The sequence below is a fragment of the Triticum aestivum genome, chromosome 2B (assembly GCF_018294505.1).
Source record: "Triticum aestivum cultivar Chinese Spring chromosome 2B, IWGSC CS RefSeq v2.1, whole genome shotgun sequence".
Lineage (NCBI taxonomy): Eukaryota > Viridiplantae > Streptophyta > Magnoliopsida > Poales > Poaceae > Triticum > Triticum aestivum.
The window spans coordinates 385030232-385055225 of NC_057798.1; the positions used below are offsets into that span (position 1 = coordinate 385030232).

A 24994-nucleotide genomic window follows, 5' to 3' on the forward strand; every position below is an offset into this window, starting at 1 on the left:
GCCTGGCGCGACGGAGACGGCGGCGGGGGCAACGTGGCACGTCGTGGTTGGGCGAGGGGGCGGCGGCGGACGTGTCCGGCACGGTGAGGGAGGAGAATTAGGGTTTGGACTGCGAAAAATTCGGGGGAAGACACCTATTTATAGATCCTGGGAGCTAGGAGTGTCTAAATGAGGAGCGGTTTTCGCCCACACGATCGTGCTCGAACAACCGAGAGCATGGAGGGGGTTTGGATGGGCTATTGGGCCACTTTGGAGGGGTGTTGGGCTGCACACAAAAGAGGGCTTTACGGTTCCCCGGTTAACCATTGGAGTATCAAATGGACTCCAAATGGCACGAAACTTGACAGGCGGTCTACCGGTGGTGTACCAAGGCCGCTTGTCAAACCTCGGTCCATTGCGAGTACGTTTAACACCCGCACACGAAAAGAGGTAAAAGGGGTCGTCGGAGGACATAGGAGTGCCGGATTGCAAAACAGACAACGGGGAAAATGCTCGGATGCATGAGACGAACATGTATGCCAAATGAGATGCACATGATGACATGGCAAAATGCAACACGCAAGAATATGACATGGCAACAACGAAGAATAAACGGAAGACACCTGGCGCATCGAATCCGAGGCATTACAGGATCGGAGCACAGGAGCGGAGCAGGCAAACCACGTCCAATCGGGTGTGGCTGTGGTAGAAAGTTGATGGTCGCCGCAGTTCAGCTGGCCTGCATGTCATGCACACAAAGGCATAGGAGCGGTGGGGCCGAGAGGGATGAGGTGCACGTCAGGGGACGTCGTGCCGTGGGTTGGAGCGGCATCGTGGGAATCGCGTGTGGGTGTGGCAGTGGTAAAAACAAGAAATGTGATGGTCACCGTGGTTCAACTTCCATGGACGAGCTGTCATGTCTGCCGATACATGCATTGCATACCGCTCACTGCAAGGAGCAGTAGTAGAGAAAACTTGTTCCAAAGATACCATTTTTTCGATAAATTCTCGAGATATCATTACTTTTTACACATGGGATTACTCCTGCAAGGGTCAATCACAACTGGTGTTTTGTTAAAAAATGCATCTTGATGTTCCCTGCAATGCACGGGCATCTTGCTAGTTATAGAAGAAGCCCACACGGGCATCTTGCCGCAGGGTGTGCCACCGACCCAAACTCAATTTTTTTTGAGACGCTTAGGTGTACAGGATGCCGTGCCACGCTACAAAATGTAAAAAAAACAGCTATGATTTTTTTAAAACATGTTATCTTCAAACCATCAAAACAACCCGAGGAATATATTTTGAGTGAAGCATCATTTAATTTTACTGATATGTGTATATCAAAACTAGAGTGTTTATATTTCAAGACCGTGAACAAGTATTATTCTACTACTTTGGATCCATTGCAATGCACGGGCCAGCAATTGGTAGTAGTAGTCTCTATCTCTATCTCTACTCTACTCTTATAAAAAACAGAGTTGTTGATGATGGTGTGCCTGCCATCCTGCAGTATAGGCCGTCCGATTTATATCTGATGGATAGGAAGGAAACTATGGCAATTTTGCAAAAAAATACCCACACCCCTCTTATACTAGCAAGATGCATGTGCGTTGCACGGAACATCAAGATGCATTTTTATGAGTAGTTTATCTTGTGGGAGAAAAGGATGAATGAGGGAAGGCCTTATTTGCAAATGTGGAGAGGGGTGTGGGTATCTTTTTGCAAAATTGCCATATTTTCCTTCCTATCCGTCGAATATAAATCGGATGGCCTATATTTCAGGATGGCAGGCACATCATCATCACCAACTCTGCTTTTTATGAGAGCTCTTATAGAAAGCAGACTTGGTGATGATGGTGTGCTTGCCATCCTGCAATATTGGCGGTCTGATCTATTTCTAACGGATAGGAAGGAAACTATGACAATTTACCCGCACTCCTCTCCACATTTGCAGATAAGGCCTTCCCTCGTTCATCCTTTTCTCCCACAAGATCTTGATGTTCCGTGCAATGCACGGGCATGTTGCTAGTCTCTACTCTTATAAAAAATAGAGTTGGTGATGATGGTGTGCCTGCCACCCTGCAATATAGGTTGTTCGATTTATATCTGATGGATAGGAAGAAAACTGTGGAAATTTTGCAAAAAGAAACCTACACCCCTCTCCACATTTGCAAATAAGGCCTTCCCTCGTTCATCATTTTCTCTCACAAGATAAACTACTCATACAAATGCATCTTGATGTTCCGTGCAACGCACGAGGATGTTTCCTTGGGGGTCTCTCCAGCACGGCGTGGCCGTAGTTGCAAGTTGATGCCCCTTGAGATGCCGACATTGAGGGGCACTTGGATTTTGTCCGATGAGCAGGTAAGATGAGTTTGATCACGCAGTAAATGCATTCTGAAGACTACTTCCATGTCCATTCCTAATTCTCCTCCTGCCCAGTGTTTCACAGGTTAGGCTCGGTGCAAGTGGAGATTGGCTTGCATATGTACGGGAGGGTACCAACATCAATTTGCACAACATTTACAATGGTGATACCATTCTCGTAGAACCTTTGTCCAACATTGGGATCAGCCATGCAACGGGCCACCGCCTGAATTGGTACGATTGGACCACGATGAGATTAAAGAAGATAGCACGAACCTTGCAAATGACGGTCAAAGGTGGACGATGCTGTCTGCAGCCGATTTGTTGCTGTACGAGTACGAAGACGCTGTGATCCTTTCTAACCGCATCTTCGCGGTGACAAACCAGGGGACTTGTTTCATATGGGACACATCCTACGGTATACTCCCTCTCTCCCAATTTATTTGTTTTGAATTTTTTCGTTTTATAAGTTCCAAATTCAAATTTAGAGCTCCCCATCACATGTTGAGATTACAATGTCCATTAAATCATTGTGTGCATGTATAGTAAAGAAACAAATCTCAAGTTTGCCACGAGTTCGTGCAGCGGTAGCACCACAAGTCCGGGCGCAGGAGTTACATTTACCTCTCTGGGCCCTCGGGTCTGAGCTTCAGCGCCTTACGACACCTGCCTTTGAGTCAATAACATGTGGACCCGATAGGTGGCTGGTCCACATGTAATGCTCCCGAAGGCAGAGGGGCAGTGGGGCCGAGAGGGGTGAGCCGCAGGTCGGGGGACGTGTGGTGTCATGGGTTTGAGCGACATCGTGGGTATCGCGTGTGGCTGTGGTAGAAACTTGATGCTCGCCGCATTTCAGTTGGCCCACATGTCATGCATGCAAAGGCAGAGGGGCGGTGCGGCCGAGAGGGGTGAGGCGCACGTTGGGGTACGTGGTGCCGTTGGTTGGAGCAGCGTCGTGGGAGTCGCGAGTGGAAGTGGATGAAACGTGATGGTCGTCGTAGTTGAACTTCCATGGACAAGCTGTCATGTCTACGGACACATGCATTGCATGCCGATCACTAGAAGGAGTAGTAGAGAAAGCTAGGCGGATAAATAGTTCCTTATAGTCAAACGGACCCATGCTACTACTTTTTCCAAATACATGCACACCATCGAAATAGTCCATCTATATCAATATACACAGAGAGGGAATTTTTTTACAAGAGAGGAAATAGTCCATCCAGCCACAATGTCGTGCTTCATGGCTTCACAACAAGGTCTCTGGACCTTGCAGCTATCTCGAAACTCGTACGGGCATCAAGGGCAGCATATTTTATCCGCTCGTACGTCAAGGGATAATTCTCCCATCCAGACGACCTTAATGCCAGCGTCTCGTCACCCTTCTGAAGATATGTTCCGAGCACAACATTTGCTACGTCGAATAGGGATAGTGTCAGTTTATCACAATCTTCTACAGGAATTTTTATTTTGGCTTGTACGTCAGCAATGCTTTTCAGCTCCAACTTCTGTTTGTCCCCTGCGATGGCTGCCCCATAGAAGTACATGTCCTCCCGAGACAAGAACTCATGAAGCTCACCTGGTATGGAGGGCGCGTGTATGATGTGGTACACCAAAACATCATCTTCGAGGCACAACTGAAGGATGGCGGCGCGTTGGATCTTCCCAGTGGCATGCCCCGTGTACTATGTGTCGAGACCGATGACCTTCATCTCCACCTTTTGGAGGGAGTTGGATACATTGTTGCTCCACTTCCGAACAACCCTTGGGTGGTTAGTGACTGTGGCAACTATGCTCAACGAGCTTTCGACGAGGACATGTTGGACGCTAAAAACCTGCATCTCAATCTCTTTCGCCATTTGGAACCGCTGGACCGGAGGGCTATGGTTTGGAGAATTAGGATTAGATGTCTAGTCTAACTGAAGAAGATGATTATTTATAGGGGCTTTGGAATTACTCCGGGAGGATGTGAAGAGGTTAAAACAATGTGAATGCAGTGTGGTTTGGATGCAAATGAAGATGAAGGAGTAGTGAAGAAGCCGAGGAAAATCGGTTCCCGATGGAGAAGTAAATGGGAGAAGTGGCCTGCAGGCAGTTGATTAGACGGCTAGGTAGACTAAACAAAAAGGGTAAGCGAGTAGACTGATGAGTGGGACCTGTCCCTGTACATGCCCATCCTTCTAGCACTACATGTGCCACTGGCTAGTTGAGGTCACTTTTTCGAATCACCGTGGCGAGACATTTTATGATTCCTTTTTATTTCTACACCCCTCCTGACAGGTGGGACCTATGCAAACGGATAGAAAATGTGTCGTAGCTGGTTCGAATGGATATTGGCGCGTGCGTGGAAGACACAACATTCTCTAGTTAAGGAATATGCGATTATCCTCAAAAAAGAAAAGTCCTTTGCGCTTCCGCATGCACGAGAATTTGGTTCTGCTCGCAATATGGACGATACCTGGAGGATGAAGTGAACCCAAAGGTATGCTAGCACGGGAGTACTACTCATGTTCCTACTACTCCTACTAGTAGCAGTACAACTGTGGTACACTTGATGGTCAAAATACTATTATTCATCCGGTCCTCACAGTGAAGTGACAAGACCCTGCGCCCGAGGTGACACCAGTCTAGGCGGCGTGTTTGGGTTACCAAAGTCAGACTCACCTTGTGCACTGTGCAGCTACTGTCACCGCCATTGTATAGCATGCCTCGCCTCGTCTCCCTCTCCCCTAGCACCACTCCATCTCCATCTCCGTCTCGTCGGAGATCTTGAGGTCACTCTTCATCATCTCACTGTGCCCCCAAGTACCCTCGCATCGCTCGCCTCGCCCAGTACCACTATTCCCTCGCTAGCCGCTCCAGCACCGAGAGCCTTCTCCCCCGTAAATCAAGCCCCCAAAACCCCACCTTCCAAACTCCACCATGGCCGAACACGAACCATGCAACATCCATATGAGCCGCGATTGGAGAAATCTCCCCAGTGACGTTCTCGACCTCTGTTGTTCGTGTATGGATATGTTGAGCGCCCTGCGGCTGGCTACATGCTCGAGGGGCATGCACATGGACATCGTCGAAGTGAGGCCTAAGATTTTCAAGACACCCTGCTTGCTACTATCTGGTCTTGCGAGGTTTGCTCACCATGATACAGAGGCGTACATGATGCCCCTCGACTTCGATCCGACCTCCATTAGCCGAAACTTCTTTGCAAGTATGTAGTGGGTCGCCATACATCATTTCCCTCGACTTCAATGCGATCACCATCGCCCGAAACTTCTTGCAGGTATGTACTGGGTCAGCATGGACTCCCACTGGATGGCTGCTATCAGAGAAGACGAGAAAAAGTTGGTGCTCGTGAACTTGCAGACCGCCCATGAGATTATCCTTCCTCCGTTGGATGATATAGAGTTTTACCGTCACGGTCCAAGTCATCTAGATTACGTCGTCAGTTGGACGCACCTTGTTTTGCAGAAGATTGTAATCTGCCAAGTACCCACACGACATGCGGATTACGCAGACTTCAAGCTAATTGCCTTGTTCAACAAGGCACTCGCCTATCTTTCTGCCGGTGCCTTCGTTAGCTGGAGATAGCTCAGCCCGCAGTGGATCATCGTCAAAGCTGATACACACTTCTGTGATGCTATTGAACACAATGGCATCATCTATACGATCGACAAAGCAGATGGCACCATGTATTGCTGGGACGGCGCGTGTAAGTTGTTTTCGTCTGATGTTAATAATGACGCCATGACACTGTTTGAAGTTTTTGTGATGATTGACATATCCCTGTTTGAGTAGAATTTGAGTACAACTATGGCAATATATTAGAGACACCGTAAATCAGCTATATTTGGAATGATTTAATTCATGCGATTGTGACCATGCCATTACAACCAATTTGTACCCCTGAATAATCAAACGGTTAGGAGGATATTGATATTCTCATTATTTTATAGTAATCTATATACTACTAAATATGAGTGTGTGTCAATGGCCATGTTAGTTTCCTCATTTTCATGATGTAGAAACATGCATCACACTGTTGGTTTCATCTAACCATACATTAGGGAAGTAAATGTGCATATGGAGAACTCTATATTTGGAAGTAGTGAAATCCTGTAATGCTTACCGTGTGTACATACCTATGTTCGCCCTTCAGCAATCAATGGCTAGAATAATATGCTCACAATTGTTTTTCGCACAGAACATGAGCATATATTAATGCATGGTCTGCTAGTTTCCTTGAAGAATTTGTTTGTGAGGACAGAACATGATTACATAACATGCATGACATGGTAGTTTCCTGTGAAGAATCGATTTGTGAGATAACATGAGTATAACCATTCATGGCACTTCTATATTTTCGAACCTAGTATAAATTTCCCTGTATTTTCCTCCCAGTTCCAATAGGGACATAGCAATGTTGTTTCTTGCATTATCCTACTCATACTCTAAACAATACTGATCTTACAATAACAATGCTTGTCCTTTTTGATATGATGCAGTGTCCCTACAGTTACTTCCCTTTGTAATCACACCACCTTTGCCAAAAATAGGGAAGCACAATTGGTTCCTCGCTCGATCAGACGACGCCAAAAGACTGTTGATCATTCAGACACATGAGCCGGAAAAGTTATATTGCAAAAACCCCATTGTATGCAAGCACCGTGAAATACGTGAGTATCCGGACAGTGGATGTTACGTCTATGAGTAGGATACCAGCTTGTTGGGGCCTTCAGGATTTTTGAGTTGGAGGCGGGTAAACAGCCTTGGTTCACATTCTCTGTTTGTCGGACTCAGTTATCCGATTAACCAGGAGATCACCGTTGGCAAGGACCTTGATGGTATAGAGGCTCTATTTGCTATGGAAAACTGTGTCTAGACGGTGAGCCCTAGGAGTTCGGGAGCAAACTTTCCTGATTGTCAACGATACAGCCTGCAGCCAAAAGAAGGTGAGAATGACAAAGGCATCTGGATTAACTTTGATCCTTGGATGTGTCGAGTCCGACATGCAGTGACGTGGTTCAAGCCTTCAGGTTGATAGGTAATTGGGATGTTGCGTCGAAAGGGTGGAGTACTGGTGTCTCCGGATCACTGGTGGCTGAACCGAGGCTGCAAATTATGATGGTGTTGGATCATCCCTCTTCGAATGACTTGTTGTCTTTGCTGCTTGTTCTGGATGGGTAGTTCTCTCTTTTGTTATGCATACTAGTTGACCCGTTGCGCCAAATGGCGCAAAGACTTACTGAAGACATGATGTCGATGAAAATAGTTTCATGCTGCAAGAACCTTCAACTAAATCATGCTATTTTTTTAACATGTCTACATGTGTTAAACCATGCTATATTGAATATATGTTTAGCATGTTGTGTAATCCTAGTTTGAAAAAAAGTGTATGACATGTATAGACCAGCTAAGGAATCTTTTTATTAGCTGAAAATATGATTATCACGATGAGAAATCTGATTAAAAAAACATATTTGTATACAATGTATAGCCAGTTAAGGATGTAGTTTTTTAGCGGTGTTTGTATCAAACTTTTATTTTCATGTGCATGAAAAAAAACCTCTTTGTGTTGTGCATATGGACGCATAGGTATTTAAAATGCCCATATGCTACCTAGCTCGGTCCACGAACAAAGCTATGTGTGGCCTGTCAGTAGTAGAATATGAAGCGACATGGACTGAATCCATCGAGCTTGTTTATCCCCTTCTCCTCCTCGGTTCCTCAGTTGGGCGAGATAAGCATTCCGAGAGAGGCATACTCAACTGGTGAAATTTCTCCTTTCCTTCGATTTCGGGTTTCTCTGCATGCATGGATTTAGTTCTCATTTATCCGGATCTTGCATTTCTCCTCTTTATGTGGCGATATTTACTTTTCTCGTATCTTTTTTTAGGCATCGTAGATCATGTGTTGTAATTCTCTCCTAAAACATTTATGGATGTATACATATGCAAATAAATCCTTGTAGTTATTTCTGTTGCGTAGAGAACCATTGAATTCATAATCACATTGAAAAAAAAACTTACTTTGGTTATTTTAGTTGTGGACAAGCACATATGGTAACAAATTTAACCCTTCTTTTTGCAAATAAAATCAATCCTTTTTAATAAAGAAATAATGGAGGTTTGTTGTCTACAATGAGATGTACCTATAGATTTTAATTTGGTAGTATAGAATCTCATTGAAGATCATGCTATGTTGAAAATATGTGTATTTTTGAGTAATCTCCCATCGCGCAAAATGACACAGAGACCCACTAAACACCATTTGTGCTCTGACATAAAAATCCATTTATCAGTAGCACTATTTGTCTACTACATGCTTCATAAAAGTGTTTTATTTGTTTACAAAATGTAAATGATTGCAGTCCTTTGATAACCTGAACAACATGTAAGTACCATCGACCACAAACATGAAAAGGAAAGTAAAATACTGTTGTTACTTGGAAAACACCTCAGGCTCAACTCACACATGTCATTAGTTGAGCTCATTGAGACTGAATTTCCTGACTGACCAATTACATTATCTCCACACTTCTGCTTCTATTCTTTCAACATGGACTGTTTACAAGTGGCACACACTGTTGGCGCTTTTCAAATAAGCTAGCATGTGAAAAGTAGCAGCACCAGTACAGTAGAAAAGGCCATCTAGTTACTGAACTGGTCGTGCATGTACAAAGCACATAAACAGTGAATGTTCAACACCACAGACACCCGAAACATTTTCTCTTCTTCTGCCTCCGATGCGCCCTGATCGATCGCTTTATCAAGATAGATATTGCACCCAAGAACTACTACCACAACCCAATCCATCATGAGACCCACTAAACACCATGTGTGGTTTGAAAAAATTCCGTTTATCAGTAGATTTAGTTTCGAGCAAGCAAGCAAGGTAACTATTTCTAACCCCTCCATATAAGAAAATTGAACGGAGGCTTAATCAGGGTAACCGAAGTTTTAAAAAAGGTGTTGTGTGTGCTGGATTTATGATGATTTAGGTCTTGGAAGACCTGAACAGGCAATCATAGTATTGCAAGTAAGAAAATGTGAAACGTTGCTAATAACGTGCCTCATCTACCAGTAAGGGCTTTATTTTATACCAAAGTTTTAAGCAGCTACAGTTTACAATTCAAACCTATGACTGCACTCAAAGCTGCAGTGACATTTTTCATCTGGTTCAGCATCCCAATCTAAAGCACACAATAATTTCCTGCAATGGTGAGGCAGCTGAATCAATAACACGCGGACCAGATCGAGAGTTGAAACTCCACACTACAGGAAAACCAGAGCGAGACAGATGGCTGAAGACAATATTTTATCCGAACAATATTCATTGCATCCACGCTTACCTCCCTCTTCCCCTGTAGCTCCAGCCCATAGCATTACACAGTTTAAAACAGAGCAGATAAAGGGTGAGACAATACCTCAACAACAATTGCTCAATGACTTAAGTGTCATTTAGTTATTCTTATATAAAATTACACTCTAAAGTATCTAGGCTTCATTGCTCTTGACTGAGTACTCGTGTTCACTGACATCTTCTATTGCTAAATTGCTGATGCGTCATCACTCGTCAGGTTTCACAGTTCAGAGGAAGAAATGCAATTGATTATTTTTAAGTGGTTGGCTGACATATTGACCTAGCATAGATCAAGCAATTCCATGACAATCTTAGTATCAAGACTAACTTGTGCATTCATGTCAGCAGCACTCCGTTTTAGAAGGGAAACACTTTCATCCAGTGAAGCTTGTTGTCCAGCCTGATACATAGCAAAGCCATAGTTTCAGTTAGCTCTAGCACAACACAGGAGAAATAAATCAAGTCATTCAATCAAAAGGACCTTGAAGCCCTACTCTTTGGGGCTCCGGGATGCTGAGCGCTCGCAGGAGACATGGATCGCGCCATCACAATGCCCTTGACACATAAGATTTTAGCACCTGGGACATATAAAGAAAAATCAGAACAAAGGTGAATCTATTCTGATAGACATCAAGAGTGAAGGGGGGAGAAGGATTGAGAGAAACTTGCCTTGCCATCAGCCATCCCTCCATGGGAATGCCACTTCAAGCTCCTCCCATGCACACCATCTTTACTTTGTATTAGAAGTTCAGAACAAATCACACAGTTCCAATCTTTTCTCAATGAAAACTCAGGAAGAACTCAATAACTATCCTACTCTGCACTGATCATTGTATGGTATTAATATTTCTATTTCATAGATTTAAATTTCAGCAACCATGTAAGCTCTGAACATTGTTCTTGATTAAAAGGGCAAAAGGATAAACAAATGAATAAGTCTCACCGTCAGTACTCAGTTTGCACCCAATTTTTTATCCGAACAATATTCATTGCATTCACGCTTACCTCCCTCCTCCCCTGTAGCTCCAGCCCATAGCATTCCACAGTTTAAAAGAGAGCAGATAAAGGGTGAGACAATACCTCAACAACAATTGCTTAATGACTTAAGTGTCATTTATTTATTCTTATATAAAATTACACTCTAAAGTATCTAGCGTTTCATTGCTCTTGACTGGCACTCGTGTTCACTGACATCTTCTATTGCTAAATTGCTGATGCGTCATCACTCGTCAGGTTTCACAGTTTAGAGGAAGAAATGCAAATGATTATTTTTAAGTGGTTGGCTGACATGTTGACCTAGTATAGATCAAGCAATTCCATGACCATCTTAGTATCAAGACTAACTTGTGCATTCATATCAGCAGCACTCTGTTTTAGAAGGGAAATGCTTTCATCCAGTGAAGCTTGTTGTCCAACCTGATACATAGCAGAGCCATAGTTTCAGTTAGTCCTCTAGCACAACATAGGAGAAAAAATTAAGTCATTCAATCAAAAGTACCTTGGAGCCCTCCTCTTTGGGGCTACGGGACGTCGAGCGCTAGCAGGAGACATGGATCGCGCCATCACAATGCCCTTGACACATAAGATTTTAGCACCTGGGATATATAAAGAAAAATCAGAACAAAGGTGAATCTATTCTGATAGACATCGAGAGAGAAGGGGGGAGAAGGATGAGAGAAACTTGCCTTGACATCAGCCATCCCTCCATGGGAGTGCCGCTTCGAGCTCCTCCCCTACACACCATCTTCAGTCGTCAGGACCTCCCCTTCGCTCCAATCCATGACGCTACAGCTCCTTGTCCCTAATCACACAAAAAATGATTCAGTATTGCCATAACTGAATCTATCAGAAAAATGAACCAGTGTTTGGTAGTACTCCTAAGTTGGAGTAATCATGTAAGAACATGCTTGAGCTTTTGCAATGGAACCTAGAGTTAATTACCTTAATACCAAAGTAAGCTAGGCCCTCCATTTTTTTACTTTTGTTCTACAAATTTCATATACAAAAATATACAATCATCAAAATGTAACAGAGCCGTAGTTCCACAAGCAAATAAAGCATTGAAACTATAAGGCCTTACAAACTAAGTAAGTACAATTCAAATGTAAATATGAAATGGTGTCGCAGAAATTAACAAAGCGAACTGCAATTCAGTACCAAACATTGTCTTTTAGTTCTGTGATGATCACATTATTAACAAAGACTGGACAAACAACATTCTGAGAAACTCTACTGGCGCAACCAGCAAGCCATACACACGGTGATCAACCTCTGCAATAGAAACACATGGTGCCCGCACGCCTCGGTTTGTACATGAAAACATATGAAACATTAAAAAGCAGAGAAGCAAGATCTGTAGTGTTCCCATCAACCATTGAAAGATTCAATTAGGAATGAATTAGTTACTTTTACACACAGTAAAGATGAAAGATTAAAAAACCATCAAAACATATTCAGTCAAATCAGCAGCAACCTGAAATTACAACTACCATGATATTTTTAGAAACCAATCTTGCAAACAAAGTAGGATAATTACCACAGTCTTCTTGGAATTCATGATCCCACCTAGCTAGTCTCAAAAAACGCCAAAAGTTGGTGATCCCATGAATGTATTAAGTGATTGTCTTAAAGTTTGGACCAGACTCACACAATTATCCTTGCAAAAATTGGACAGACTGAAATTACTAATACTTTGTACTTGCACAAAACAGAAAGGTATATAGTCAGAAAGTAGTCAAGTAAAAAACCCTCTCCATCCCAACCACTTCATTGCAATATTAAAATGAGAGATTCCCTAGCCAAATTTATAACGGTAATACATAGTTCAGAGATTGAATGATATCCCTAATAGTAAACTGAATTATAGAAGGTGCTACAGCTAGCCATCTTTGCTGTAACAACACGATGATATTCCTAAGAAACTATCATCTGCGTTGGTACTTTCTCAGGTTTAGGATACCCATTCCTTACATGGCAATGCAACCCAACATGATATCCTTTATGCTTATGGTTAATACGAAAGATTTAGTAAAGTAAAGTATCAACAGAAATAGGGTCAATACTAAATTGTTAATATACTTATCTGCAATCCATCTTCAGAGATCACTCTACACGATGGTCATAACTTCTATATATTAATTCCTCTATACTTCTATTTTGTAAAATGATCTGCGAAAGTATTATATGTACTCGTTAGAAAATACTCATGAAAGTACACTGTTCCAAAAATGGAACAATAAATTTGACACAAACTTGATGACAGTGTGAAGCTAAACTCCTACCGTGAGGCCATATATGCATTTTGTTATGGAATGGTCTGAATCATAAACTCGCTGCCAGGAAAGAAACTTGCACAATCAGGATTATACACTAAGAGGAAGGACTAAAGAAAAAAATGCAGTCAAATAAAAATATTAACACAAAAAGGTCAATCAGTACCAAGAAAAGGGGTCGGCAAAAGATGTAGATCCGAACTGAACTGAATTTTGGGGCTAAATGACACGAACACATCTATTTAAGGAGGAGCTCAAGTGGACCTGGTGCTTCACCTAGTTGAGGGCATGACATCCCTTGATGCACTCACGAGAGGGATTACTGGATTCGAAGAGAAGAGGAGGCGGCAGCCGCTGAACTCACCACCAGTCATTGATAGTTACTGGAAGAGAAGAGAAGAAGAGGGATTACTGGAATAATTTTTAGAGACTGCAATGAGCTACAGCTAAAGCAACATTATTATCACAAGTCATTGATAGTTTTCTAATCACAAAGGAGAACATGATGGTTGGATCAATGTCGATGGAATAATTTCAAGTTGCAAGAGAGATGTAGACCAGAGAGATGTGCCCCAATGATGCTGACACCAATCTGTAGCATGCGAGCTCTTTGTGTCTAGGTAGGCGAGCACCCGCGGGTTGGGAGCACAAGCGATCCTAAGCCCCACCACAACATTAGGCGGCAGGAACATGAAGAGCCGCTCCAGGAGTGGCATGTCCACCACGGTGAACTCCTTCGCCCTGGGCAGACCAACGAGCGCGCAACTAAGCCCCACCACACCATTAATTATGCCCACTGCAATGAAAATTTCTTCATTTACAGGTCCGATATCAACCGCGACCCGCCCAAACTCTTCCCAATGCATGGGCTAGCCACCTAAACTCCACGCCATTGGCAGGCTGTAATTTAGGCACCGCAAGCAAAACTATCAAAGCAATGCATCCAAAAAGTGCAGGAAAGTTGCTACCAATTTCCCATTGACTGAACATGCAAACCTGAAATATAAACAGAGTAGAAACAATGAACATTTCCTCTGATATGAACTCTCTTTGCAAGTAGGTAAGCGACACAATAAGTGTATTATGTTTAAAAGAAATGTAACTCTGTTATAGATGTTAAATTGCACTTGAATTATGTTTGTATGCAGTTTGCATCTGCTTATCTGACAAATAGATGTTAATTTAAGTGTTCATGCTGTTACATTTCTGTCCATTTGCTTGCTTACCGCCCAAACTTTCACCAGATAGTGCTTTCTGTTGTGTTTTTGATGTTGTCGCATTTGACAAATAACAGTACTATAGCATCTGTTGATTAGAAATAAGATTTGTAGTCTAATTTAAGCATTCTCAGTATATCTGTCTAGTGAGGCTAATAGTGATGTGATAATTACCAAGGAATCTTATTCCTGCTATCTTAATAGTTGTTCATAAACCATGCTCTGTTACACTATGCTAGTATATATACTATCCTGCTACGTTAAAATCAGTACCATCTCCCTCCTTCCCTCTAGTTCTATTGCTGTAGTGATATACCCCAGATCTTTTGTCCACCTCACACCTATTGAAATTCCTAGATTTATACATCTTTTTATTTGACTCCAAACTAACAAAACACTGGCCTGTAGAACAGAGGGGCTGCTTGCTGGTTGTCTGCCTCTGCATGTTGGATCCAACTGGGCCAGAGCCATAGCTGAGTGTTGCAGGCACTAACTGTAAACCTGTGTGCTTTGGCCTACATGCCGTTTTACATGTTTAGAAAGCTCCTTGGTCAGAAAATTCAGTTACCTGTTCGCAGAGGGCTCCGAGCCTGCCCATGGCCAGTCATCCATTCTGCCCAGTGACAACAGCGGTGCCGACCTGCATGCACGAGAAAGTGATTAGATGGACCCGACAAACAGAACACCGATTTACTTAGCGAATAAGCAAACTAAAATTTCCTAGTATGACTACTTAATTCTAGAACCTGATGTGCATATGTCACCAGAATGACTGTCACGGCTTCCATTGACACCACTCCTTGACAAGTTGATTAGGCACCGCAAGCAAAACTATCAAAGCAATGCATCCAAAAAGTGCAGGAAAGTTGCTACCAATTTCCCATTGACTGAACATGCAAACCTGAAATATAAACAGAGTAGAAACAATGAACATTTCCTCTGATATGAACTCTCTTTGCAAGTAGGTAAGCGACACAATAAGTGTATTATGTTTAAAAGAAATGTAACTCTGTTATAGATGTTAAATTGCACTTGAATTATGTTTGTATGCAGTTTGCATCTGCTTATCTGACAAATAGATGTTAATTTAAGCGTTCATGCTGTTACATTTCTGTCCATTTGCTTGCTTACCGCCCAAACTTTCACCAGATAGTGCTTTCTGTTGTGTTTTTGATGTTGTCGCATTTGACAAATAACAGTACTATAGCATCTGTTGATTAGAAATAAGATTTGTAGTCTAATTTAAGCATTCTCAGTATATCTGTCTAGTGAGGCTAATAGTGATGTGATAATTACCAAGGAATCTTATTCCTGCTATCTTAATAGTTGTTCATAAACCATGCTCTGTTACACTATGCTAGTATATATACTATCCTGCTACGTTAAAATCAGTACCATCTCCCTCCTTCCCTCTAGTTCTATTGCTGTAGTGATATACCCCAGATCTTTTGTCCACCTCACACCTATTGAAATTCCTAGATTTATACATCTTTTTATTTGACTCCAAACTAACAAAACACTGGCCTGTAGAACAGAGGGGCTGCTTGCTGGTTGTCTGCCTCTGCATGTTGGATCCAACTGGGCCAGAGCCATAGCTGAGTGTTGCAGGCACTAACTGTAAACCTGTGTGCTTTGGCCTACATGCCGTTTTACATGTTTAGAAAGCTCCTTGGTCAGAAAATTCAGTTACCTGTTCGCAGAGGGCTCCGAGCCTGCCCATGGCCAGTCATCCATTCTGCCCAGTGACAACAGCGGTGCCGACCTGCATGCACGAGAAAGTGATTAGATGGACCCGACAAACAGAACACCGATTTACTTAGCGAATAAGCAAACTAAAATTTCCTAGTAGGACTACTTAATTCTAGAACCTGATGTGCATATGTCACCAGAATGACTGTCACGCCTTCCATTGACACCACTCCTTGACAAGTTGATTTTGCAGAAAATCACAAGTAATCTGCAGCCGTAAAAACAGTAAACTGAACCAACTGATAATGAGAAAACATAACTTGCAGTACCATGGCCGAGAAAGATCTAAAACCAGGAGTATATGTGGAAAGAGAGAGAGTGGAGAGAAAATGAGATGGGGAGGCGAGGAGCACCTGCATCACATTATAGAGGGGAAGAACCGAAGGGATGCAGTAGTACGAGGAAGAAGCGAAGAGGAGGTCAACCACGAGGGTCTTGAAACCCGTAATCCCGCGCTAGATCCGTCGCCTTGTGGCCTCCTCCGACCCTCGCGCTCGTCCATCTTCTTCACCTAGCGGTTCTAGGCGACGGGGTGCATGGATTCGTCCGTCCCTGGTGAAAGTAGAGCAGCAAGGGAGGGATGATGAACTGGGGAGGCAGCGATCGCCGGGCGGAGCTAAGTTGGTCGGCTGCACGGACAAAGACGGGGAAGGGAGGAGTTGTAGCGGCGGCTGACAACAGAGAGAGGAAGGAGAGAGCAGATGCGGGAGGGGCGGCGGCAACGGGGATCTAGGGAAGGGGGCTACGGTTCTTGCTATGGCGGCTGACGTGGGAGAGAGGAGGAAGAAGGGGTGAGGGCTCGGGGATTGGGCGGTCCCAGGACGCACGTCGCGCGCGAGGAGTGGACTGGAAAAATCCCAATCGCACATGGACGCACCTCACCCAGCCAATGCACTTGCGAGACGAACCCACCAGTCATTGGGCAAAGAAAAGCACCGTGGGGTGAAAAGGAAATTACTGTAAGGTGAAGATCGAACCGGCAAAACAAACCAGAGGACCGAGTTGACCATGATCTAACGGCCATCAAAGAAACCGATCGGGGAAGCGTTGTGGAGGTGAGTTGGCTAGCCTCATTATTGTTTTAAATTCATTGTCATTTGGTCATCCTCATCTATGTCACTCTTACTATGTAATAGTTGCCTCTATTTAGAATGTCATTCTTGTCTGGATCATGAGAGTCTGAGCGCTGCAGATGGGTGCATTTTGGTGGTGTAGAAGACTTCTTATGAACTATCATGTCTTGCTGTTTATGTCAGTAGTAGTCACTAGTCAGTGTTTGAATGTTGTATATATCGTTGTTTCGAACTGTTTATTGTCTCGAACTACTAGTGGGCTAAATGAGGGCATCACCATTCTCCAGTGTTCAGAGTATATCTCCTTTTTTCAAGTTATAATTTTAGCACAGTGTCTTTTTGATGATGTACACTTGTTTGGGCCAGTGAGGTGTCATTGAATATGGGCCGAGTAGTAACGCAATGCCAAATAGGTCAGTTATGACTCTCAGGCCGGGCTCTCAAAAGATCCTCAAAAACAGAAGGTCGGCCTCTCAAAAAAAGAAATAATAGGGACTCTTAGGCCGACATGTGGGCACCACCGGTGTTTTCGTGCGCTTGCGCGCCGAGAGCATATTGGCGCGTGTTCGAAATTCATGCTACCTTTTCATCCCTAATCTCCCGCCCCTCCCCACCTCTCCAGTTCCCCCAAATCCCCCTCCTGTACTCCCTGTACTCAAGCGCACTATCATGTCGCCGGTCAATGCGGATCTCCGAGCCGGAGATCCTGAGGTCCGTCCTGCCTTCGGGTGCTACGTGTTGTCGCTCAACAGTGGCATGGCGGCACTTGACGACCAGTTTGCTGGCAAAGTGCTGATGGTAACCATCAATGGTGACCCACCTCCCGTCTCGCCGGACGACCTTGTCAAAGCTCTTGGCATTGTGCATGGCATCCAAATAAGTGACTTGCTCGTAGAAGTCTGTCTGCCACCGGCTGATTTCTTCGTCAGGTTCCGGACAACTTTCGACTGCAGTCATGTGTTCGAATCTTCCCGACATTTGTCCTACGATGGCGCGCTGGTGAGCTTTGATCGGTGGCACCTAGGATGGGGCTTGGTGCCCTCTAAGCTTGAGTTATTAACAAAGCTTACCTTCCACGGCATGACTAGACGTGCTTGGAACAACGAGTCCATGCATGAGCTTATCAACGACCTTGGAGGTGAGCTCGTAAGTATGTTTGTTCCTCCAGACAGCTGGGCTCTGACAGTTATGGCATGGATGAAGAAGTCGTCCACCATACCGAAGGTGATTGTGTCGGATGTTGGGTTCCGGCAGACCCTTAAGGTTCGAACTCTGGGGTGCGCGCGAAGATCTTCCCGCTACCAATCCACATCCGATCGCCTCGCGAGAATCTAAGCTAACAATGAACAACACAAGGGACACGAGATTTATACTGATTCGGGCCACCGTTGTGGTCTAATACCCTACTCCAGTGTGTGGTGTGGTGGATTGCCTCAGGGGCTGATGATGAACAGTACAAGGGATGAACAGCCTCGCGAGAGGTGTTCTTGAGCTGATGCGATGAACTACTTGGGTGAGTTCGATTGCCTCTCTATCTGATGAGAACTTGATTTTTCCCCCATCTTCTATGGTGGCTAGTCCTATTTATAGGGGCCCTGGTCCTCTTCCCAAATATTGAGTGGGAAGGGCGCCAACAATGGCCATTTGAAGGGGAACAACTAGTACAAGTTATCCTGACTAAAGTTGGTCTTCGGCTGCCAAAGGTACTGGGGATGACGCCGTCTTGGGCTCCACGGTGACCTCCATCCTGCCGCTCTGCTGGTCTTGGTCTCGTTGCACTGGAATGGCAACCTTTGCCTGATGCCTCGGTACTCCACGCCTGTGCTTGCCCCCTTTGCACCAAAGAGGAAACAAGGACGTTGCGCGGGCCGGCGCCCGCCTGGCGCCCGCCTGGTCTCGATCGTCACGGCTTACGTCACGAGTACCTCGCGAGGTACCCTTGCCTTGATCTCTCCGCCTCCTCACGAGACTGCCTGTCGAGGCCGCTCCTGAGGAAGCCTCGTATCGTCCGTCCCGCGAGGCTTGGCCCCTCGCGAGGGTCTTGAGTCTTGCGTTAATGAAGATGGGCTGTATTGGGCTACCACTCGAGCCACGCCGCAGGCCGCAAGCAGGCAAGTCTGGGGACCCCCATTCCCAGAATGCTGACAGTAGCCCCCGGGCCCAAGGCGCGCTCGGACTTGGCTTAGCAGAGAAGCGAAGGGGCAAGTGCGGAGCGCCGCGGGCCCCATCAACCTGCGGCCTTTGGTGCCGTGTGGCAGTTGATTGGACGTGGGCACCTCCACTTCCCGACGCTGCCTCGTCAACTGCTCGACTTGACAAGTCCGTGCATGCAGAAATGAGTCATGATTACCTGCGATCGCGGAGGCCGATAGTTGACCTCCTCCGGACTATAAGTAAGGACGGGCTAGAGCCCCCGCGGTCCATCTCTTCCTGCTTCTCTCTTTCTTCCTCGCCCTTGCTTCACTTCACGCCAATGGCGCCGATCCGCCGGTTTTCAGCGGAAGAGAAGGGGAAGGCCCCCCGAGAGGGTCACGACCCGCTTCCGCCGAAGAAGCGGCCGGTCCCCGGCCGCTGCGACGTGGTCGCATGGCAGGAGACATCAAGGCCCTGGTATGAACGGCCGCCGCCTGGGTTTCCGCTACCCCTTGTATGCCCGAGCCGAGGGCCCTGGAGAAGAAGACGCCGATGAGTCACGGCGGTGCGCGTCGTCACCCCTGGGGTCCATGCCGAGGGCTCTTCTCGCGAGCTTGTGCTTCATGCCGCCATGCCTCCACGCTCTTGGATCCGCCTTCCTCCCTCCTTCGCCTTTGAGATGCCGCTGAGGGGGTCTCTGGAGCTCTGGCTGCAGCCTGTTGACTGCAGCACCCTCGCGACCGGAGCGGAGGTCGAGGTTGTCACTCCGGGCAAGGTCTACATGACCCAGGGCTAGGGCGAGATCACCCGGGTCTGCCGGACAGGGGGTGCCCTCGTAATTCATCTTAAATACGATGGCACCTCCTTGATGTTCTTCAAGGTCTTTGATGCGGAAGGACGCCGATTGGAGTGCTATTCTAAGGAAAGCGGCCGGGGCATTGAAGTGGCGAGGGCCAGGCCCGCCAACCGCTTCCCCAGCAGCTCCTCTAGTAGCAGCGGAGAAGCCGGAGGGTCCAGCGACTCTCCCGAGCTTCACGTGACTCCGGAGACGAGCGACGACAGCTACGAGCCCCCGAGCTCGCGTCGCGCTCGGAGCTGGGCAGCTGCATCTGGCAGCCGATGCCGCTGATCTGGATGGGGTTGGCACCGGTGCTGGGCGGCCCACTGTTGATGATGGCGTCTCCCATGGAGGCGCGCGTAGTTAGCATTCCTTAGGATTGGCACCTTTTGTTCCCTGCGAGAATCGAAGAAACACCCTGCAGGGGTATGTAAGGCGTATGCCATGTCTTTTGTGAATATTTTCCTTATTATGGAGTGATGCGAGATGCTTGTCCTGTCTCGGCTCGGCTTCCCCTTTCTATCCTCATGAGGGCTTGGCGCTCTACGCTGACAGGTCCCGGTCCCCAGGTAGGCTTAGCCGCTGCTGGTATGCCAGGTCGCGATGCCGTGGTCAAGGCCAGGAGGTGAGCGGCCCAAGGTCCAGTAAGAGCCCTCAAGGTGCGATGCTCGAGAGGTCCCCTTTAGCGCTCAAGTAGCCTCCGCTGGGCAAGAAAGGAAGGCAACGTCGTCGTGATAGAGCCGCACTAGGCGAGGGTTTAGCATCACGTTGATTTAGCTTTTCCGGGGGCGTGACTTATCTCATGAGCTTGGAGTAGTCCTTCGGCAAGGTGCCAGGCCCGCGCGGCGGCAGCTGGGGTGTTGGTGGGTGAGGCCCTCGTGAGCTTCTCCCCTCTTCCCTGCACTTTCCTTCATGCTCTACGTCCTCAGGTCCTGGCCCTCGAGCAAGCTCAGCCGCCACTGGTATGACAGGTCGTGATGCCGTGGGTCAAGGCCAGGGGGTGAGGGCTGGAGAGCCAGTAAGAGCCCCTGAGTCGCGATGCTCAGGCGCCCCCCTTTTAATGCATGTGCGGATCATACGGGAGAGAGACAGAGAGCTCACGACGCCCCCCACGCTATTCCTTAGGCAGATCCTGTACGCCAGCACGAGGAAAACAAGGACTGCCATTACGGTTGCCAGCCAGCCATTGGTTGCTCTGAGGGAGTGATTGATGCATTGAGGGCCTGGTGAGGTAGCGCTATGCGGGGCTGCCGCGGCCAGAGCTCGACCACTCAGATTTGTCGACGTTGCAGGGACGGACTCATGCGCAAGCGTCGTGCCAGAGCGAGCGGCTCCAAAGGTAGGTGTCAATCGAGCAGGCGATTATCTCAAGCAGGTTAAGTATGAATAGGCAAATCAACTTAGATATGTGCAGAGAAAGGTGTACGCCACTAGGTCAGGCCCAAGTGGCTTGGGGATGATGCAGCCCAAGGGGCGCCCCCAACAAGGTAAGCTGAATACATAAGCAAAATTGATACACGCCGCGGGGACAGACCCATGCGACCTAGGAATGATGCAGCCCTGAGGGCGCTCCTAGCTGAAACGAAACTTGAGAGAAGTCACCTAATACCATTGCAGAGCGAGTGTCAGAGTAGATGACAATGCGTGGTGAAGAAGCCAATCCTCACGAGCCCTCGGGGCTCCGAGCCTCAGGAGGCTCTGGAGGTCCGGGCGGCTCGGCGAGGTCCACCTCCATTTCCTCCAGGAGCGTGTGGTGCTCGACCACCTGAGCTTCCAGAATGCTTCTCATCAGGCGCTGGTGAGCAGCATATGTGTTCGGCAGGCCGAAGGGCATGCGAACGTAGTTGTGCGGTGGACCCTCGCAACACCCCACGCGCGAAGGCCAGAGGCACTCCTGAGACGCGACTCGATTGAGCCCTGGGTAGTCGATGCAGACACGCACCCCGCCATCCTCGCCTGGATGGGGAGCCACGCTGGGCAGGCGGCGGTTGCCGCGCATGACTCTCGATTCCTGCAACTCCTGAGCAACCTTGGTGATGAACTCCTGAGGGTTGGGTCCACCTTGCCTTATGCTTTCCTGAGGGAAACGTGCCGCGAAGCACGCCTCCAAGTGGTGCCCGAGCGCCTCCCTTGTGATCTTGGCAAAGTCAGTGGCTCCCCAGGAGAGAGCCCCCGAGCCTCGCCCGAGGAGGGCGCCGGGCGCGCCTTCCTATGCGACGGAGGGTGGCGCCCCTTGGATGGGCGCATGTCCGGATGTGGCGCCTCCGGAGGTGCCTGCCTCCCGAGGCCTTGAGTCAGGTGATGCCTTCTTCTTCTTGGGAGCTGCTTCAGGAAGGTTTCTACTCTTGCCGTCTGGGTCCTCGATTGACGCAGCATGGAAGGCACGCTCGAGAGAGCACACATCATCCTTCTCTTCACAGGGGACCGTGATGACTCCGCCACTTCCTGGCATCTTGAGGACATTGTAGCCATGGTGAGTCACTGCCATAAACTTGGCCAGGGCGGGATACCCAAGGATGGCATTGTATGGCAGGCGAATGTGGGCGACGTCGAAGTCAATGAGCTCAGTACGGTAGTTGTTGCACTGCCCAAAGGTGACAGGGAGGTGGACCTGCCCTATCGGGACAGTGGAACCATCAGTGACTCCTGAGAAGGGCTTGGTTGGTTGAAGCTGATCGTATGGCACTTGGAGGTTGTTGAACGTCTCGACGGACAGGACGTTGAGCCTCGCCCCGCCGTCGATGAGGGTCCTGGTGACTTGCATGTTGCTGATGACTGGGGAGCAGAGCATCAGGAGGACACCGGCCGTTGCTGCACATTAGAGCTGATCCGCTGAGCTGAACGTGATGGCGCATGCAGACCACCTGAGAGGGCGCGTGGCCTCAAGCTTGGGGAGGACTGCATTCACCTCGCGAGCAAACTACTTGAAGATGCGCTGAGAGGCTGGGGCCTGAGCGCCGCCCAAGATGCAAGAGATTGTGCGCGGCTCCTGGAAGCCCCCGGCCCCCTCGTCTTGATGATGGTCGTCATTTCTTCTTGGTGGTGGTGGCAGAGGAGGAAGTCTTGTGTTGCCTTGCGGGCGATCCTCACGAGGCTGATCTCTCCAAGCCCCCTCGCAAGGATGGTCCTGCCAGCGGTCCTCACGAGGCCGGTCACGCCACCCTTGGCGAGGACCACGATCGTCCCATCGTCCTCCACATCTCGCTCCGCATCGGCCGTAGCCCCGATCATTGTGCTCGGGGCGTCGACCGACATGGCCTTCTCGCACGGCCCTGAGCTCTTGGCATTCGTTGGTGTTGTGGGTATGGAGATCGTGGTACACACAGTACCGGCTGCCCTTGGACGACTCCGGCTGATCCCTGCCGTGCTTCATGTCCGGCTCTGCTGCGAGCATAGCTGCTCCCTTGCGCTTCACATCCTTGGCCTTGGCTTTCTTCTCTTCTGGATCTGCAGCTGGGAGCTCGAGAAGGGAAAGGCGCCCCTCCTCAGCCCTTGCGCACTTGGTCGCCAGGTTGAACAACTCCAGAGACGTACACAGATCTTCGTGGATCGCCAGCTCCTCCTTCATCTTGACATCGCGGATGCCATCAGAGAACGCCGAGATGATGGCCTCCTCGATCACCTTGGGAATCTTGAGGCGAGCGCTGTTGATGCGCTGGATGTACTTCTGCAAGGTCTCTCCGGGTTGCTGCTTGATGCGGCGCAGGTCACCCACGGCCAGCGGGCGGTCGCGAGTGTGCTGAAAGTTGGCGATGAAGCGAGTGCGCATCTCGTCCCAGGAGGAGATCGTGCCAGGAGGCAGGTTCAGGAGCCAGGTGCGGGAACCGTCCTTGAGTGCCATGGGGAACCAGTTCGCCATGACCTTTTCGTCCCTGTTGGCGGCTTCGATGCCTAGCTCATAGAGCTGTAGGAACTCCGCGGGGTCGGTAATGCCGTAGTAGCGAGGGGGCAGGTCAGGTTTGAACTTGCCCGGCAGGGCGATACTGCGTAGCTCGGTGGTGAAGGCGTGACAGCCTGCGGTGGCCACCGGAGCTCTCTGCTGGTGCGGGGCCTCCTCCTGGGGATTCTCGCGCGCCGCTGCGTGGAGAAACACGGGGTCTTGACGTGCTGGCACAGGGATGCGGTCGTGGCGCACCGGTGCCGGGAGCACACGTGCACCTTCTTTGGGACGAGGGGTCTCTTGGCAGCTCCTTTCTTGTCGCGCGGGTGCCGGACGTGGTGGATCTCGTCCTGGGGCCATGCGCCTTGGAGCCAGGGCGCCTTCTTGGGGAGGAGGTGGCGGAGGCACCTCCTGGGCTGCACCACCCGCGCAGGACGGAGGGTGAGGCAGCAAGAGGGACGGCGCAGGGGAGCCCCCCACGGCGCTGACGAGCTCGGTGATGTGAGCGAGCCACTCCTCGTAGAGGTCATCGACGGGACAGTAGTGTAGGAGCTCACGCGCCAGGAGCAGCGCGGCGTGCATGTCCGTGGGGGCGCGACGGGCGTGGGACGACAAACCAGTTGGAGTCAGCGACGGGGTGGCGGTGCGGCCTTCCCGCCGCACCGAAGGATGCAGCAACGAGGCCTGCTGCTCGTTCCCCGCTGGGCCGATGGCGGCGTTGGCGGCAGGCGATGGGGAACGATGGGGACATTCGCTAACGGGAGCCGTCTGGGCGACGCGAGCGGCAAGAGCAGCCTGACGCTCGGCGCGAGCCCGGCGAGCGTTGCCATGGACACGATGGAAGATCGAACGAGAGACAGCGGAAGAAAGATTCCGGCGCACCCCTACCTGGCGCGCCAAATGTCGGATGTTGGGTTCCGGCAGACCCTTAAGGTTTGAACTCTGGGGTGCGTGCAAAGATCTTCCCCCTACCAATCCACGTCCGATCACCTCGCGAGAATCTAAGCTAACGATGAACAACACGAGGGACACAAGATTTATACTGGTTCGGGACACCGTTGTGGTGTAATACCCTACTCCAGTGTGTGTGGTGGATTGCCTCAGGGGCTGATGATGAATAGTACAAG

The 24994-nt window shown here is 48.4% G+C and overlaps 3 long non-coding RNA genes across 9 annotated transcripts; all 3 read right to left on the reverse strand.

Moving 5' to 3' along the window:
• Window positions 1–9643: 9643 nt before the first annotated feature.
• LOC123045048 (uncharacterized) lies at window positions 9644–10289 on the reverse strand. The gene is made up of 2 exons (XR_006421022.1): window positions 10200–10289; window positions 9644–10105 (listed from the first exon to the last, which is right to left on the reverse strand). It is a non-coding gene; the product is annotated as an uncharacterized lncRNA (long non-coding RNA).
• Window positions 10290–10375: 86 nt separating this feature from the next.
• On the reverse strand, window positions 10376–11305 carry LOC123045047 (uncharacterized). 2 transcript variants are annotated; one of them, XR_006421020.1, is made up of 3 exons: window positions 11204–11305; window positions 10649–11121; window positions 10376–10523 (listed from the first exon to the last, which is right to left on the reverse strand). It is a non-coding gene; the product is annotated as an uncharacterized lncRNA (long non-coding RNA). The 2 variants fall into 2 exon arrangements; XR_006421019.1 differs by having other exon boundaries at window positions 10376–10528.
• A 79-nt stretch (window positions 11306–11384) lies between these two features.
• On the reverse strand, window positions 11385–16805 carry LOC123045045 (uncharacterized). 6 transcript variants are annotated; one of them, XR_006421016.1, is made up of 11 exons: window positions 16297–16805; window positions 16063–16151; window positions 15885–15956; window positions 14941–15095; window positions 14763–14834; window positions 13536–13973; window positions 13144–13360; window positions 12987–13037; window positions 12242–12873; window positions 11647–11691; window positions 11385–11506 (listed from the first exon to the last, which is right to left on the reverse strand). It is a non-coding gene; the product is annotated as an uncharacterized lncRNA (long non-coding RNA). The 6 variants fall into 6 exon arrangements; XR_006421018.1 differs by having other exon boundaries at window positions 11647–12873; window positions 13536–13877; window positions 16297–16803; XR_006421015.1 differs by having other exon boundaries at window positions 11647–12873; window positions 13242–13360; window positions 16297–16802.
• Window positions 16806–24994: the final 8189 nt, after the last annotated feature.